The sequence below is a fragment of the Cololabis saira genome, chromosome 9, assembly GCF_033807715.1.
Source record: "Cololabis saira isolate AMF1-May2022 chromosome 9, fColSai1.1, whole genome shotgun sequence".
In the NCBI taxonomy this organism is placed as follows: Eukaryota; Metazoa; Chordata; class Actinopteri; order Beloniformes; family Belonidae; genus Cololabis; species Cololabis saira.
The window spans coordinates 43,962,067-43,976,766 of record NC_084595.1 but is presented as its reverse complement, the minus strand read 5'-3'; the positions used below and the strand labels follow the sequence as shown (position 1 = coordinate 43,976,766).

Genomic DNA, 14,700 nt, shown 5'->3' with positions numbered 1-14,700 from the left:
CGCACTTACCGAGTGTACTGTCACGTTTGTGTTTGTTTCATCATAACTGAACAACACAAACATCCGTATGCTGTCCTTTGACCACCGAGTTACTCCTTAGAATAAATGGATGGCGCTCCTAGAGTTTATTTCTTTAGTTCAGCCACTTATAGGCTCTGAAAAGCGATTTAGTCTTTTTCCTATTCACCCGTTCAGCCTCTTATTTTCGACACTCACAATGTGACACCAACCCCCGGGTGAACATGTGGGAGTGAAGTGGGGCGTCTCATAAACACCGACACACGGCAGCTGCAGAGTTTCAGCTCCGCTACAATCCACCAGCTCCACTTGTGAATGATCCACTGACTCTTGAACACACCGGTTTTACTCTCCGTCTCAGACATCGGGGATGTGGTTGCCGAGAAGTGAACACTTTATAAGAGCTATTTCAGGGTTCAGCTTTCGCTTACGGCCATACCAGCCTGAATACGCCCGATCTCGTCTGATCTCGGAAGCTAAGCAGGGTCGGGCCGGGTTAGTACTTGGATGGGAGACCGCCTGGGAATACCCGGTGCTGTAAGCTTTTTCAACCAGCAGAGAGTGCTCTTGCTCCGTCTACTCACACATGTTTATACCTGCTTTGTTTGTTTATTTGTTTATTTGTTTGTTTATTGGATGGATCCAATAAAAACAGTGAATTTCCCCATTAAGGTAGAAATAAAGGACAGTTTATTCTAATCTAAGAAAGAGGTGAGAGTGGGTGGAGGTAATTGTCAATCAGAGGTTAGGTAAGGGAGACACAGGTGATCAGGTGCAGGGGAATTAGGAGCTGGGAAGCCACATAGTTCTTCAACCGTGCATGGAGTGTGTGTGTCCGCATGGTTTGTTCTGTCGCCAGTAGCCTAATGTGTCTGATAATACACAAGCTTGTTTTTTAACCTCTCATTCAGCACCCGGGTATTGTAGGTGTTGTTTTTTGAAGCTTTGCACATGTAAAATAAAGTGTTGAACGCAGCTCCCTGTCGGACCACTTTTTTTGGAACCAGCATGAGTTGGAAATGTCTTCAAATTCCCTCACATGGCATTTTTTGTTGTTAGATTGCCATTACAGTTATAATATTTTCATGGTCCTGTGGCAAAATAATTTCACTACTTCTGCTGTGCTTTTAAACAGCTGTGTGTGTCTGGTTTTCTGGTGTTGTTTATAATAACAAGAAAAGAAATACATCTTCACTCTAATGTGTGCTATTAGGGTTAGGGTTAGGGTTAGGGCTAGGGTTAGGGTTAGGGTTAGGGTTAGGGTTAGGAGCCAACGACAGTCCAGTCAGTTATCCAGTCAGATTTCACCGTTTCAAGCTTCCTCCTTCAGACCGGGATACAATGAAGACGGCAGACATCTGAGAGCACAAGGGCAGATCTTGTAACAGAGTCAGACAGTATGCATCATCTTTTACACTCAGTAGAATTACATGCAGCTCAACAAGCAGTATGCTAGTTATTGAGCTGGCAGTGTGAACACAGCTATAGATACCAATGCATGTGTTAAATCAATATCTCTGAAAGCAATTGGAACTCATTCGTACAAGAAGAAAAGCTGACGTTTGGTTTTTTTGGTCATGACAAAACTTTCAATACAGTGTCATCCACGACAACTTGTGTGTGCTAAAATGTAACGATTAGATAGCAAGATTATGTGTTATTGGATTGGTATTAGAGTCTTAAAATCAGTGGGAATAACTCATAAGAATGCTTGGTAAAATGTTTCATCCTGAGCTGGAAGACATCTTCACATCAACTCAATGCATAATGTGTTGTTTTTGATAATACACAAGCTTGTTTTTTAACCTCTCATTCAGCACCCGGGTATTGTAGGTGTTGTTTTTTTGAAGCTTTGCACATGTAAAATAAAGTGTTGAACGCAGCTCCCAGTCGGACCACTTTTTTTGGAACCAGCATTAGTTGGAAATGTCTTCAAATTCCCTCACATGGCATTTTTTGTTGTTAGATTGCCATTACAGTTATAATATTTTCATGGTCCTGTGGCAAAATAATTTCACTACTTCTGCTGTGCTTTTAAACAGCTGTGTGTGTCTGGTTTTCTGGTGTTTATAATAACAAGAAAAGAAATACATCTTCACTCTAATGTGTGCAATTACGTGTGCTTGCTCTTCCATTATTCTTCGTGACGTCATCAAAGACATCACATGTCTTTGATGACGTTCCAAGGCTCCATGAAAGAGCATTTGAACGCTACGCGTCTGAAGCTGGAGCTGATTTGCTGCAAACGAGGATGAATGTGCACATGTTCCCAAACGTAGCAACAGCGCCCTCTGCTGGTTCATGGCGGTATGGTCGTAAGCGGCAGCTGCGGCTTCACAACTGTCTTCTATACGCGCACTTACCGAGTGTACTGTCACATTTGTGTTTGTTTCATCATAACTGAACAACACAAACATCCGTATGCTGTCCTTTGACCACCGAGTTACTCCTTAGAATAAATGGATGGCGCTCCTAGAGTTTATTTCTTTAGTTCAGCCACTTATAGGCTCTGAAAAGCGATTTAGTCTTTTTCCTATTCACCCGTTCAGCCTCTTATTTGAGACACTCACAATGTGACAACAACCCCCCGGTGAACATGTGAGAGTGAAGTGGGGCGTCTCATAAACACCGACACACGGCAGCTGCAGAGTTTCAGCTCCGCTACAATCCACCAGCTCCACTTGTGAATGAGCTCCACTGACTCTTGAACACACCGGTTTTACTCTCCGTCTCAGACATCGGGGATGTGGTTGCCGAGAAGTGAACACTTTATAAGAGCTATTTCAGGGTTCAGCTTTCGCTTACGGCCATACCAGCCTGAATACGCCCGATCTCGTCTGATCTCGGAAGCTAAGCAGGGTCGGGCCGGGTTAGTACTTGGATGGGAGACCGCCTGGGAATACCCGGTGCTGTAAGCTTTTTCAACCAGCACAGAGTGCTCTTGCTCCCTCTACTCACACATGTTTATACCTGCTTTGTTTGTTTGTTTGATTGTTTGTTTGTTTATTTGTTTATTTGTTTGTTTATTGGATGGATCCAATAAAAAAAGTGAATTTCCCCATTAAGGTAGAAATAAGCTTGTTTTTTAACCTCTCATTCAGCACCCGGGTATTGTAGGTGTTGTTTTTTGAAGCTTTGCACATGTAAAATCAAGTGTTGAACGCAGCTCCCTGTCGGACCAGTTTTTTTGGAACCAGCATGAGTTGGAAATGTCTTCAAATTCCCTCACATGGCATTTTTTGTTGTTAGATTGCCATTACAGTTATAATATTTTCATGGTCCTGTGGCAAAATAATTTCACTACTTCTGCTGTGCTTTTAAACAGCTGTGTGTGTCTGGTTTTCTGGTGTTGTTTATAATAACAAGAAAAGAAATACATCTTCACTCTAATGTGTGCTATTAGGGTTAGGGTTAGGGTTAGGGTTAGGGTTAGGGTTAGGGTTAGGGTTAGGGTTAGGGTTAGGAGCCAACGACAGTCCAGTCAGTTATCCAGTCAGATTTCACCGTTTCAAGCTTCCTCCTTCAGACCGGGATACAATGAAGACGGCAGACATCTGAGAGCACAAGGGCAGATCTTGTAACAGAGTCAGACAGTATGCATCATCTTTTGCACTCAGTAGAATTACATGCAGCTCAACAAGCAGTATGCTAGTTATTGAGCTGGCAGTGTGAACACAGCTATAGATACCAATGCATGTGTTAAATCAATATCACTGAAAGCAATTGGAACTCATTCGTACAAGAGGAAAAGCTGGCGTTTGTTTTTTTTGGTCATGACAAAACTTTAAATATAGTGTCATCCACGACAACTTGTGTGTGCTAAAATGTAACGATTAGATAGCAAGATTATGTGTTATTGGATTGGTATTAGAGTCTTAAAATCAGTGGGAATAACTAATAAGAATGCTTGGTAAAATGTTTCATCCTGAGCTGGAAGACATCTTCACATCAACTCAATGCATAATGTGTTGTTTTTGATAATACACAAGCTTGTTTTTTAACCTCTCATTCAGCACCCGGGTATTGTAGGTGTTGTTTTTTGAAGCTTTGCACATGTAAAATAAAGTGTTGAACGCAGCTCCCTGTCGGACCACTTTTTTTGGAACCAGCGTGAGTTGGAAATGTCTTCAAATTCCCTCACATGGCTTTTTTTGTTGTTAGATTGCCATTACAGTTATAATATTTTCATGGTCCTGTGGCAAAATAATTTCACTACTTCTGCTGTGCTTTTAAACAGCTGTGTGTGTCTGGTTTTCTGCTGTTATTTATAATAACAAGAAAAGAAATACATCTTCACTCTAATGTGTGCTATTACGTGTGCTTGCTCTTCCACTATTCTTCGTGACGTCATCAAAGACATCACATTCTTTGATGACGTTCCAAGGCTCCATGAAACAGCATTTGAACGCTACGCGTCTGAAGCTGGAGCTGATTTGCTGCAAACGAGGATGAATGTGCACATGTTCCCAAACGTAGCAACAGCGCCCTCTGCTGGTTCATGGCGGTATGGTCGTAAGCGGCAGCTGCGGCTTCACAACTGTCTTCTATACGCGCACTTACCGAGTGTACTGTCACGTTTGTGTTTGTTTCATCATAACTGAACAACACAAACATCCGTATGCTGTCCTTTGACGAGCGAGTTACTCCTTAAAATAAATGGATGGCGCTCCTATAGTTTATTCCTTTAGTTCAGCCACTTATAGGCTCTGCAAAGCGATTTAGCCTTTTTCCTATTCACCCGTTCACAGCCTCTTATTTGAGACACTCACAATGTGACACCAACCCCCCGGTGAACATGTGGGAGTGAAGTGTCTCATAAACACCGACACACGGCAGCTGCAGAGTTTCAGCTCCGCTACAATCCACCAGCTCCACTTGTGAATGAGCTCCACTGACTCTTGAACACACCGGTTTTACTCTCCGTCTCAGACATCGGGGATGTGGTTGCCGAGAAGTGAACACTTTATAAGAGCTATTTCAGGGTTCAGCTTTCGCTTACGGCCATACCAGCCTGAATACGCCCGATCTCGTCTGATCTCGGAAGCTAAGCAGGGTCGGGCCGGGTTAGTACTTGGATGGGAGACCGCCTGGGAATACCCGGTGCTGTAAGCTTTTTCAACCAGCACAGAGTGCTCTTGTTCCCTCTACTCACACATGTTTATACCTGCTTTGTTTGTTTGTTTGATTGTTTGTTTGTTTATTTGTTTATTTGTTTGTTTATTGGATGGATCCAATAAAAAAAGTGAATTTCCCCATTAAGGTAGAAATAAGCTTGTTTTTTAACCTCTCATTCAGCACCCGGGTATTGTAGGTTTTGTTTTTTGAAGCTTTGCACATGTAAAATAAAGTGTTGAACGCAGCTCCCTGTCGGACCACTTTTTTTGGAACCAGCATGAGTTGGAAATGTCTTCAAATTCCCTCACATGGCATTTTTTGTTGTTAGATTGCCATTACAGTTATAATATTTTCATGGTCCTGTGGCAAAATAATTTCACTACTTCTGCTGTGCTTTTAAACAGCTGTGTGTGTCTGGCTTTCTGGTGTTTATAATAACAAGAAAAGAAATACATCTTCACTCTAATGTGTGCTATTAGGGTTAGGGTTAGAGTTAGGGCTAGGGTTAGGGTTAGGGTTAGGAGCCAACGACAGTCCAGTCAGTTATCCAGTCAGATTTCACCGTTTCAAGCTTCCTCCTTCAGACCGGGATACAATGAAGACGGCAGACATCTGAGAGCACAAGGGCAGATCTTGTAACAGAGTCAGACAGTATGCATCATCTTTTGCACTCAGTAGAATTACATGCAGCTCAACAAGCAGTATGCTAGTTATTGAGCTGGCAGTGTGAACACAGCTATAGATACCAATGCATGTGTTAAATCAATATCACTGAAAGCAATTGAAACTCATTCGTACAAGAGGAAAAGCTGGCGTTTGGTTTTTTTGGTCATGACAAAACTTTAAATACAGTGTCATCCACGACAACTTTTGTGTGCTAAAATGTAACGATTAGCGATAGCAAGATTGTGTGTTATTGGATTGGTATTAGAGTCTTAAAATCAGTGGGAATAACTCATAAGAATGCTTGGTAAAATGTTTCATCCTGAGCTGGAAGACATCTTCACATCAACTCAATGCATAATGTGTTGTTTTTGATAATACACAAGCTTGTTTTTTAACCTCTCATTCAGCACCCGGGTATTGTAGGTGTTGTTTTTTGAAGCTTTGCACATGTAAAATAAAGTGTTGAACGCAGCTCCCTGTCGGACCACTTTTTTTGGAACCAGCATGATTTGGAAATGTCTTCAAATTCCCTCACATGGCATTTTTTGTTGTTAGATTGCCATTACAGTTATAATATTTTCATGGTCCTGTGGCAAAATAATTTCACTACTTCTGCTGTGCTTTTAAACAGCTGTGTGTGTCTGGTTTTCTGGTGTTGTTTATAATAACAAGAAAAGAAATACATCTTCACTCTAATGTGTGCTATTACGTGTGCTTCCTCTTCCACTATTCTTCGTGACGTCATCAAAGACATCACATTCTTTGATGACGTTCCAAGGCTCCATGAAAGAGCATTTGAACGCTACGCGTCTGAAGCTGGAGCTGATTTGCTGCAAACGAGGATGAATGTGCACATGTTCCCAAACGTAGCAACAGCGCCCTCTGCTGGTTCATGGCGGTATGGTCGTAAGCGGCAGCTGCGGCTTCACAACTGTCTTCTATACGCGCACTTACCGAGTGTACTGTCACGTTTGTGTTTGTTTCATCATAACTGAACAACACAAACATCCGTATGCTGTCCTTTGACGACCGAGTTACTCCTTAAAATAAATGGATGGCGCTCCTATAGTTTATTTCTTTAGTTCAGCCACTTATAGGCTCTGCAAAGCGATTTAGCCTTTTTCCTATTCACCCGTTCACAGCCTCTTATTTGAGACACTCACAATGTGACACCAACCCCCCGGTGAACATGTGGGAGTGAAGTGTCTCATAAACACCGACACACGGCAGCTGCAGAGTTTCAGCTCCGCTACAATCCACCAGCTCCACTTGTGAATGAGCTCCACTGACTCTTGAACACACCGGTTTTACTCTCCGTCTCAGACATCGGGGATGTGGTTGCCGAGAAGTGAACACTTTATAAGAGCTATTTCAGGGTTCAGCTTTCGCTTACGGCCATACCAGCCTGAATACCCCCGATCTCGTCTGATCTCGGAAGCTAAGCAGGGTCGGGCCGGGTTAGTACTTGGATGGGAGACCGCCTGGGAATACCCGGTGCTGTAAGCTTTTTCAACCAGCACAGAGTGCTCTTGCTCCCTCTACTCACACACTTTTATACCTGCTTTGTTTGTTTGTTTATTTGTTTATTTGTTTGTTTATTGGATGGATCCAATAAAAAAAGTGAATTTCCCCATTAAGGTAGAAATAAGCTTGTTTTTTAACCTCTCATTCATCACCCGGGTATTGTAGGTGTTGTTTTTTGAAGCTTTGCACATGTAAAATAAAGTGTTGAACGCAGCTCCCTGTCGGACCACTTTTTTTGGAACCAGCATGAGTTGGAAATGTCTTGCAAATTCCCTCACATGGCATTTTTTGTTGTTAGATTGCCATTACAGTTATAATATTTTCATGGTCCTGTGGCAAAATAATGTCACTACTTCTGCTGTGCTTTTAAACAGCTGTGTGTGTCTGGTTTTCTGGTGTTTATAATAACAAGAAAAGAAATACATCTTCACTCTAATGTGTGCTATTAGGGTTAGGGTTAGGGCTAGGGTTAGGGTTAGGGTTAGGAGCCAACGACAGTCCAGTCAGTTATCCAGTCAGATTTCACCGTTTCAAGCTTCCTCCTTCAGACCGGGATACAATGAAGACGGCAGACATCTGAGAGCACAAGGGCAGATCTTGTAACAGAGTCAGACAGTATGCATCATCTTTTGCACTCAGTAGAATTACATGCAGCTCAACAAGCAGTATGCTAGTTATTGAGCTGGCAGTGTGAACACAGCTATAGATACCAATGCATGTGTTAAATCAATATCACTGAAAGCAATTGGAACTCATTCGTACAAGAGGAAAAGCTGGCGTTTGTTTTTTTTGGTCATGACAAAACTTTAAATACAGTGTCATCCACGACAACTTGTGTGTGCTAAAATGTAACGATTAGATAGCAAGATTATGTGTTATTGGATTGGTATTAGAGTCTTAAAATCAGTGGGAATAACTCATAAGAATGCTTGGTAAAATGTTTCATCCTGAGCTGGAAGACATCTTCACAATCAACTCAATGCATTATGTGTTGTTTTTGATAATACACAAGCTTGTTTTTTAACCTCTCATTCAGCACCCGGGTATTGTAGGTGTTGTTTTTTGAAGCTTTGCACATGTAAAATAAAGTGTTGAACGCAGCTCCCTGTCGGACCACTTTTTTTGGAACCAGCATGAGTTGGAAATGTCTTCAAATTCCCTCACATGGCATTTTTTGTTGTTAGATTGCCATTACAGTTATAATATTTTCATGGTCCTGTGGCAAAATAATTTCACTACTTCTGCTGTGCTTTTAAACAGCTGTGTGTGTCTGGTTTTCTGGTGTTATTAACAAGAAAAGAAATACATCTTCACTCTAATGTGTGCTATTACGTGTGCTTGCTCTTCCACTATTCTTCGTGACGTCATCAAAGACATCACATTCTTTGATGACGTTCCAAGGCTCCATGAAAGAGCATTTGAACGCTACGCGTCTGAAGCTGGAGCTGATTTGCTGCAAACGAGGATGAATGTGCACATGTTCCCAAACGTAGCAACAGCGCCCTCTGCTGGTTCATGGCGGTATGGTCGTAAGCGGCAGCTGCGGCTTCACAACTGTCTTCTATACGCGCACTTACCGAGTGTACTGTCACGTTTGTGTTTGTTTCATCATAACTGAACAACACAAACATCCGTATGCTGTCCTTTGACGACCGAGTTACTCCTTAAAATAAATGGATGGCGCTCCTATAGTTTATTTCTTTAGTTCAGCCACTTATAGGCTCTGCAAAGCGATTTAGTCTTTTTCCTATTCACCCGTTCACAGCCTCTTATTTTCGACACTCACAATGTGACAACAACCCCCCGGTGAACATGTGGGAGTGAAGTGTCTCATAAACACCGACACACGGCAGCTGCAGAGTTTCAGCTCCGCTACAATCCACCAGCTCCACTTGTGAATGAGCTCCACTGACTCTTGAACACACCGGTTTTACTCTCCGTCTCAGACATCGGGGATGTGGTTGCCGAGAAGTGAACACTTTATAAGAGCTATTTCAGGGTTCAGCTTTCGCTTACGGCCATACCAGCCTGAATACGCCCGATCTCGTCTGATCTCGGAAGCTAAGCAGGGTCGGGCCGGGTTAGTACTTGGATGGGAGACCGCCTGGGAATACCCGGTGCTGTAAGCTTTTTCAACCAGCACAGAGTGCTCTTGCTCCCTCTACTCACACACTTTTATACCTGCTTTGTTTGTTTGTTTATTTGTTTATTTGTTTGTTTATTGGATGGATCCAATAAAAAAAGTGAATTTCCCCATTAAGGTAGAAATAAGCTTGTTTTTTAACCTCTCATTCAGCACCCGGGTATTGTAGGTGTTGTTTTTTGAAGCTTTGCACATGTAAAATAAAGTGTTGAACGCAGCTCCCTGTCGGACCACTTTTTTTGGAACCAGCATGAGTTGGAAATGTCTTGCAAATTCCCTCACATGGCATTTTTTGTTGTTAGATTGCCATTACAGTTATAATATTTTCATGGTCCTGTGGCAAAATAATGTCACTACTTCTGCTGTGCTTTTAAACAGCTGTGTGTGTCTGGTTTTCTGGTGTTTATAATAACAAGAAAAGAAATACATCTTCACTCTAATGTGTGCTATTAGGGTTAGGGTTAGGGCTAGGGTTAGGGTTAGGGTTAGGGTTAGGGTTAGGAGCCAACGACAGTCCAGTCAGTTATCCAGTCAGATTTCACCGTTTCAAGCTTCCTCCTTCAGACCGGGATACAATGAAGACGGCAGACATCTGAGAGCACAAGGGCAGATCTTGTAACAGAGTCAGACAGTATGCATCATCTTTTGCACTCAGTAGAATTACATGCAGCTCAACAAGCAGTATGCTAGTTATTGAGCTGGCAGTGTGAACACAGCTATAGATACCAATGCATGTGTTAAATCAATATCACTGAAAGCAATTGGAACTCATTCGTACAAGAGGAAAAGCTGGCGTTTGGTTTTTTTGGTCATGACAAAACTTTAAATACAGTGTCATCCACGACAACTTGTGTGTGCTAAAATGTAACGATTAGATAGCAAGATTATGTGTTATTGGATTGGTATTAGAGTCTTAAAATCAGTGGGAATAACTCATAAGAATGCTTGGTAAAATGTTTCATCCTGAGCTGGAAGACATCTTCACAATCAACTCAATGCATAATGTGTTGTTTTTGATAATACACAAGCTTGTTTTTTAACCTCTCATTCAGCACCCGGGTATTGTAGGTGTTGTTTTTTGAAGCTTTGCACATGTAAAATAAAGTGTTGAACGCAGCTCCCTGTCGGACCACTTTTTTTGGAACCAGCATGAGTTGGAAATGTCTTCAAATTCCCTCACATGGCATTTTTTGTTGTTAGATTGCCATTACAGTTATAATATTTTCATGGTCCTGTGGCAAAATAATGTCACTACTTCTGCTGTGCTTTTAAACAGCTGTGTGTGTCTGGTTTTCTGGTGTTTATAATAACAAGAAAAGAAATACATCTTCACTCTAATGTGTGCTATTAGGGTTAGGGTTAGGGCTAGGGTTAGGGTTAGGGTTAGGGTTAGGGTTAGGAGCCAACGACAGTCCAGTCAGTTATCCAGTCAGATTTCACCGTTTCAAGCTTCCTCCTTCAGACCGGGATACAATGAAGACGGCAGACATCTGAGAGCACAAGGGCAGATCTTGTAACAGAGTCAGACAGTATGCATCATCTTTTGCACTCAGTAGAATTACATGCAGCTCAACAAGCAGTATGCTAGTTATTGAGCTGGCAGTGTGAACACAGCTATAGATACCAATGCATGTGTTAAATCAATATCACTGAAAGCAATTGGAACTCATTCGTACAAGAGGAAAAGCTGGCGTTTGGTTTTTTTGGTCATGACAAAACTTTAAATACAGTGTCATCCACGACAACTTGTGTGTGCTAAAATGTAACGATTAGATAGCAAGATTATGTGTTATTGGATTGGTATTAGAGTCTTAAAATCAGTGGGAATAACTCATAAGAATGCTTGGTAAAATGTTTCATCCTGAGGTGGAAGACATCTTCACAATCAACTCAATGCATAATGTGTTGTTTTTGATAATACACAAGCTTGTTTTTTAACCTCTCATTCAGCACCCAGGTATTGTAGGTGTTGTTTTTTGAAGCTTTGCACATGTAAAATAAAGTGTTGAACGCAGCTCCCTGTCGGACCACTTTTTTTGGAACCAGCATGAGTTGGAAATGTCTTCAAATTCCCTCACATGGCATTTTTTGTTGTTAGATTGCCATTACAGTTATAATATTTTCATGGTCCTGTGGCAAAATAATGTCACTACTTCTGCTGTGCTTTTAAACAGCTGTGTGTGTCTGGTTTTCTGGTGTTTATAATAACAAGAAAAGAAATACATCTTCACTCTAATGTGTGCTATTAGGGTTAGGGTTAGGGTTAGGGTTAGGGCTAGGGTTAGGGTTAGGGTTAGGGTTAGGAGCCAACGACAGTCCAGTCAGTGATCCAGTCAGATTTCACCGTTTCAAGCTTCCTCCTTCAGACCGGGATACAATGAAGACGGCAGACATCTGAGAGCACAAGGGCAGATCTTGTAACAGAGTCAGACAGTATGCATCATCTTTTGCACTCAGTAGAATTACATGCAGCTCAACAAGCAGTATGCTAGTTATTGAGCTGGCAGTGTGAACACAGCTATAGATACCAATGCATGTGTTAAATCAATATCACTGAAAGCAATTGGAACTCATTCGTACAAGAGGAAAAGCTGGCGTTTGGTTTTTTTGGTCATGACAAAACTTTAAATACAGTGTCATCCACGACAACTTTTGTGTGCTAAACTATAACGATTAGCGATAGCAAGATTGTGTGTTATTGGATTGGTATTAGAGTCTTAAAATCAGTGGGAATAACTCATAAGAATGCTTGGTAAAATGTTTCATCCTGAGCTGGAAGACATCTTCACATCAACTCAATGCATAATGTGTTGTTTTTGATAATACACAAGCTTGTTTTTTAACCTCTCATTCAGCACCCGGGTATTGTAGGTGTTGTTTTTTGAAGCTTTGCACATGTAAAATAAAGTGTTCAACGCAGCTCCCTGTCGGACCACTTTTTTTGGAACCAGCATGAGTTGGAAATGTCTTCAAATTCCCTCACATGGCATTTTTTGTTGTTAGATTGCCATTACAGTTATAATATTTTCATGGTCCTGTGGCAAAATAATTTCACTACTTCTGCTGTGCTTTTAAACAGCTGTGTGTGTCTGGTTTTCTGGTGTTGTTTATAATAACAAGAAAAGAAATACATCTTCACTCTAATGTGTGCTATTACGTGTGCTTCCTCTTCCACTATTCTTCGTGACGTCATCAAAGACATCACATTCTTTGATGACGTTCCAAGGCTCCATGAAAAAGCATTTGAACGCTACGCGTCTGAAGCTGGAGCTGATTTGCTGCAAACGAGGATGAATGTGCACATGTTCCCAAACGTAGCAACAGCGCCCTCTGCTGGTTCATGGCGGTATGGTCGTAAGCGGCAGCTGCGGCTTCACAACTGTCTTCTATACGCGCACTTACCGAGTGTACTGTCACGTTTGTGTTTGTTTCATCATAACTGAACAACACAAACATCCGTATGCTGTCCTTTGACGACCGAGTTACTCCTTAAAATAAATGGATGGCGCTCCTATAGTTTATTTCTTTAGTTCAGCCACTTATAGGCTCTGCAAAGCGATTTAGCCTTTTTCCTATTCACCCGTTCACAGCCTCTTATTTGAGACACTCACAATGTGACACCAACCCCCTGGTGAACATGTGGGAGTGAAGTGTCTCATAAACACCGACACACGGCAGCTGCAGAGTTTCAGCTCCGCTACAATCCACCAGCTCCACTTGTGAATGAGCTCCACTGACTCTTGAACACACCGGTTTTACTCTCCGTCTCAGACATCGGGGATGTGGTTGCCGAGAAGTGAACACTTTATAAGAGCTATTTCAGGGTTCAGCTTTCGCTTACGGCCATACCAGCCTGAATACGCCCGATCTCGTCTGATCTCGGAAGCTAAGCAGGGTCGGGCCGGGTTAGTACTTGGATGGGAGACCGCCTGGGAATACCCGGTGCTGTAAGCTTTTTCAACCAGCACAGAGTGCTCTTGCTCCCTCTACTCACACACTTTTATACCTGCTTTGTTTGTTTGTTTATTTGTTTATTTGTTTGTTTATTGGATGGATCCAATAAAAAAAGTGAATTTCCCCATTAAGGTAGAAATAAGCTTGTTTTTTAACCTCTCATTCATCACCCGGGTATTGTAGGTGTTGTTTTTTGAAGCTTTGCACATGTAAAATAAAGTGTTGAACGCAGCTCCCTGTCGGACCACTTTTTTTGGAACCAGCATGAGTTGGAAATGTCTTGCAAATTCCCTCACATGGCATTTTTTGTTGTTAGATTGCCATTACAGTTATAATATTTTCATGGTCCTGTGGCAAAATAATGTCACTACTTCTGCTGTGCTTTTAAACAGCTGTGTGTGTCTGGTTTTCTGGTGTTTATAATAACAAGAAAAGAAATACATCTTCACTCTAATGTGTGCTATTAGGGTTAGGGTTAGGGCTAGGGTTAGGGTTAGGGTTAGGAGCCAACGACAGTCCAGTCAGTTATCCAGTCAGATTTCACCGTTTCAAGCTTCCTCCTTCAGACCGGGATACAATGAAGACGGCAGACATCTGAGAGCACAAGGGCAGATCTTGTAACAGAGTCAGACAGTATGCATCATCTTTTGCACTCAGTAGAATTACATGCAGCTCAACAAGCAGTATGCTAGTTATTGAGCTGGCAGTGTGAACACAGCTATAGATACCAATGCATGTGTTAAATCAATATCACTGAAAGCAATTGGAACTCATTCGTACAAGAGGAAAAGCTGGCGTTTGTTTTTTTTGGTCATGACAAAACTTTAAATACAGTGTCATCCACGACAACTTGTGTGTGCTAAAATGTAACGATTAGATAGCAAGATTATGTGTTATTGGATTGGTATTAGAGTCTTAAAATCAGTGGGAATAACTCATAAGAATGCTTGGTAAAATGTTTCATCCTGAGCTGGAAGACATCTTCACAATCAACTCAATGCATTATGTGTTGTTTTTGATAATACACAAGCTTGTTTTTTAACCTCTCATTCAGCACCCGGGTATTGTAGGTGTTGTTTTTTGAAGCTTTGCACATGTAAAATAAAGTGTTGAACGCAGCTCCCTGTCGGACCACTTTTTTTGGAACCAGCATGAGTTGGAAATGTCTTCAAATTCCCTCACATGGCATTTTTTGTTGTTAGATTGCCATTACAGTTATAATATTTTCATGGTCCTGTGGCAAAATAATTTCACTACTTCTGCTGTGCTTTTAAACAGCT

The 14,700-nt window shown here is 41.7% G+C and overlaps 6 non-coding genes across 6 annotated transcripts; all 6 read left to right on the top strand.

Moving 5' to 3' along the window:
- Positions 1 to 443: 443 nt before the first annotated feature.
- On the top strand, positions 444 to 562 carry LOC133451645 (5S ribosomal RNA). The gene has a single exon (XR_009783190.1). It is a non-coding gene; the product is annotated as a 5S ribosomal RNA (ribosomal RNA).
- A 2,255-nt stretch (positions 563 to 2,817) lies between these two features.
- On the top strand, positions 2,818 to 2,936 carry LOC133451644 (5S ribosomal RNA). The gene has a single exon (XR_009783189.1). It is a non-coding gene; the product is annotated as a 5S ribosomal RNA (ribosomal RNA).
- Positions 2,937 to 5,011: 2,075 nt separating this feature from the next.
- On the top strand, positions 5,012 to 5,130 carry LOC133451643 (5S ribosomal RNA). The gene has a single exon (XR_009783188.1). It is a non-coding gene; the product is annotated as a 5S ribosomal RNA (ribosomal RNA).
- Positions 5,131 to 7,186: 2,056 nt separating this feature from the next.
- LOC133451649 (5S ribosomal RNA) lies at positions 7,187 to 7,305 on the top strand. The gene has a single exon (XR_009783194.1). It is a non-coding gene; the product is annotated as a 5S ribosomal RNA (ribosomal RNA).
- Positions 7,306 to 9,333: 2,028 nt separating this feature from the next.
- Positions 9,334 to 9,452, top strand: LOC133451641 (5S ribosomal RNA). The gene has a single exon (XR_009783186.1). It is a non-coding gene; the product is annotated as a 5S ribosomal RNA (ribosomal RNA).
- A 3,849-nt stretch (positions 9,453 to 13,301) lies between these two features.
- LOC133451640 (5S ribosomal RNA) lies at positions 13,302 to 13,420 on the top strand. Its single transcript, XR_009783185.1, has one exon. It is a non-coding gene; the product is annotated as a 5S ribosomal RNA (ribosomal RNA).
- Positions 13,421 to 14,700: the final 1,280 nt, after the last annotated feature.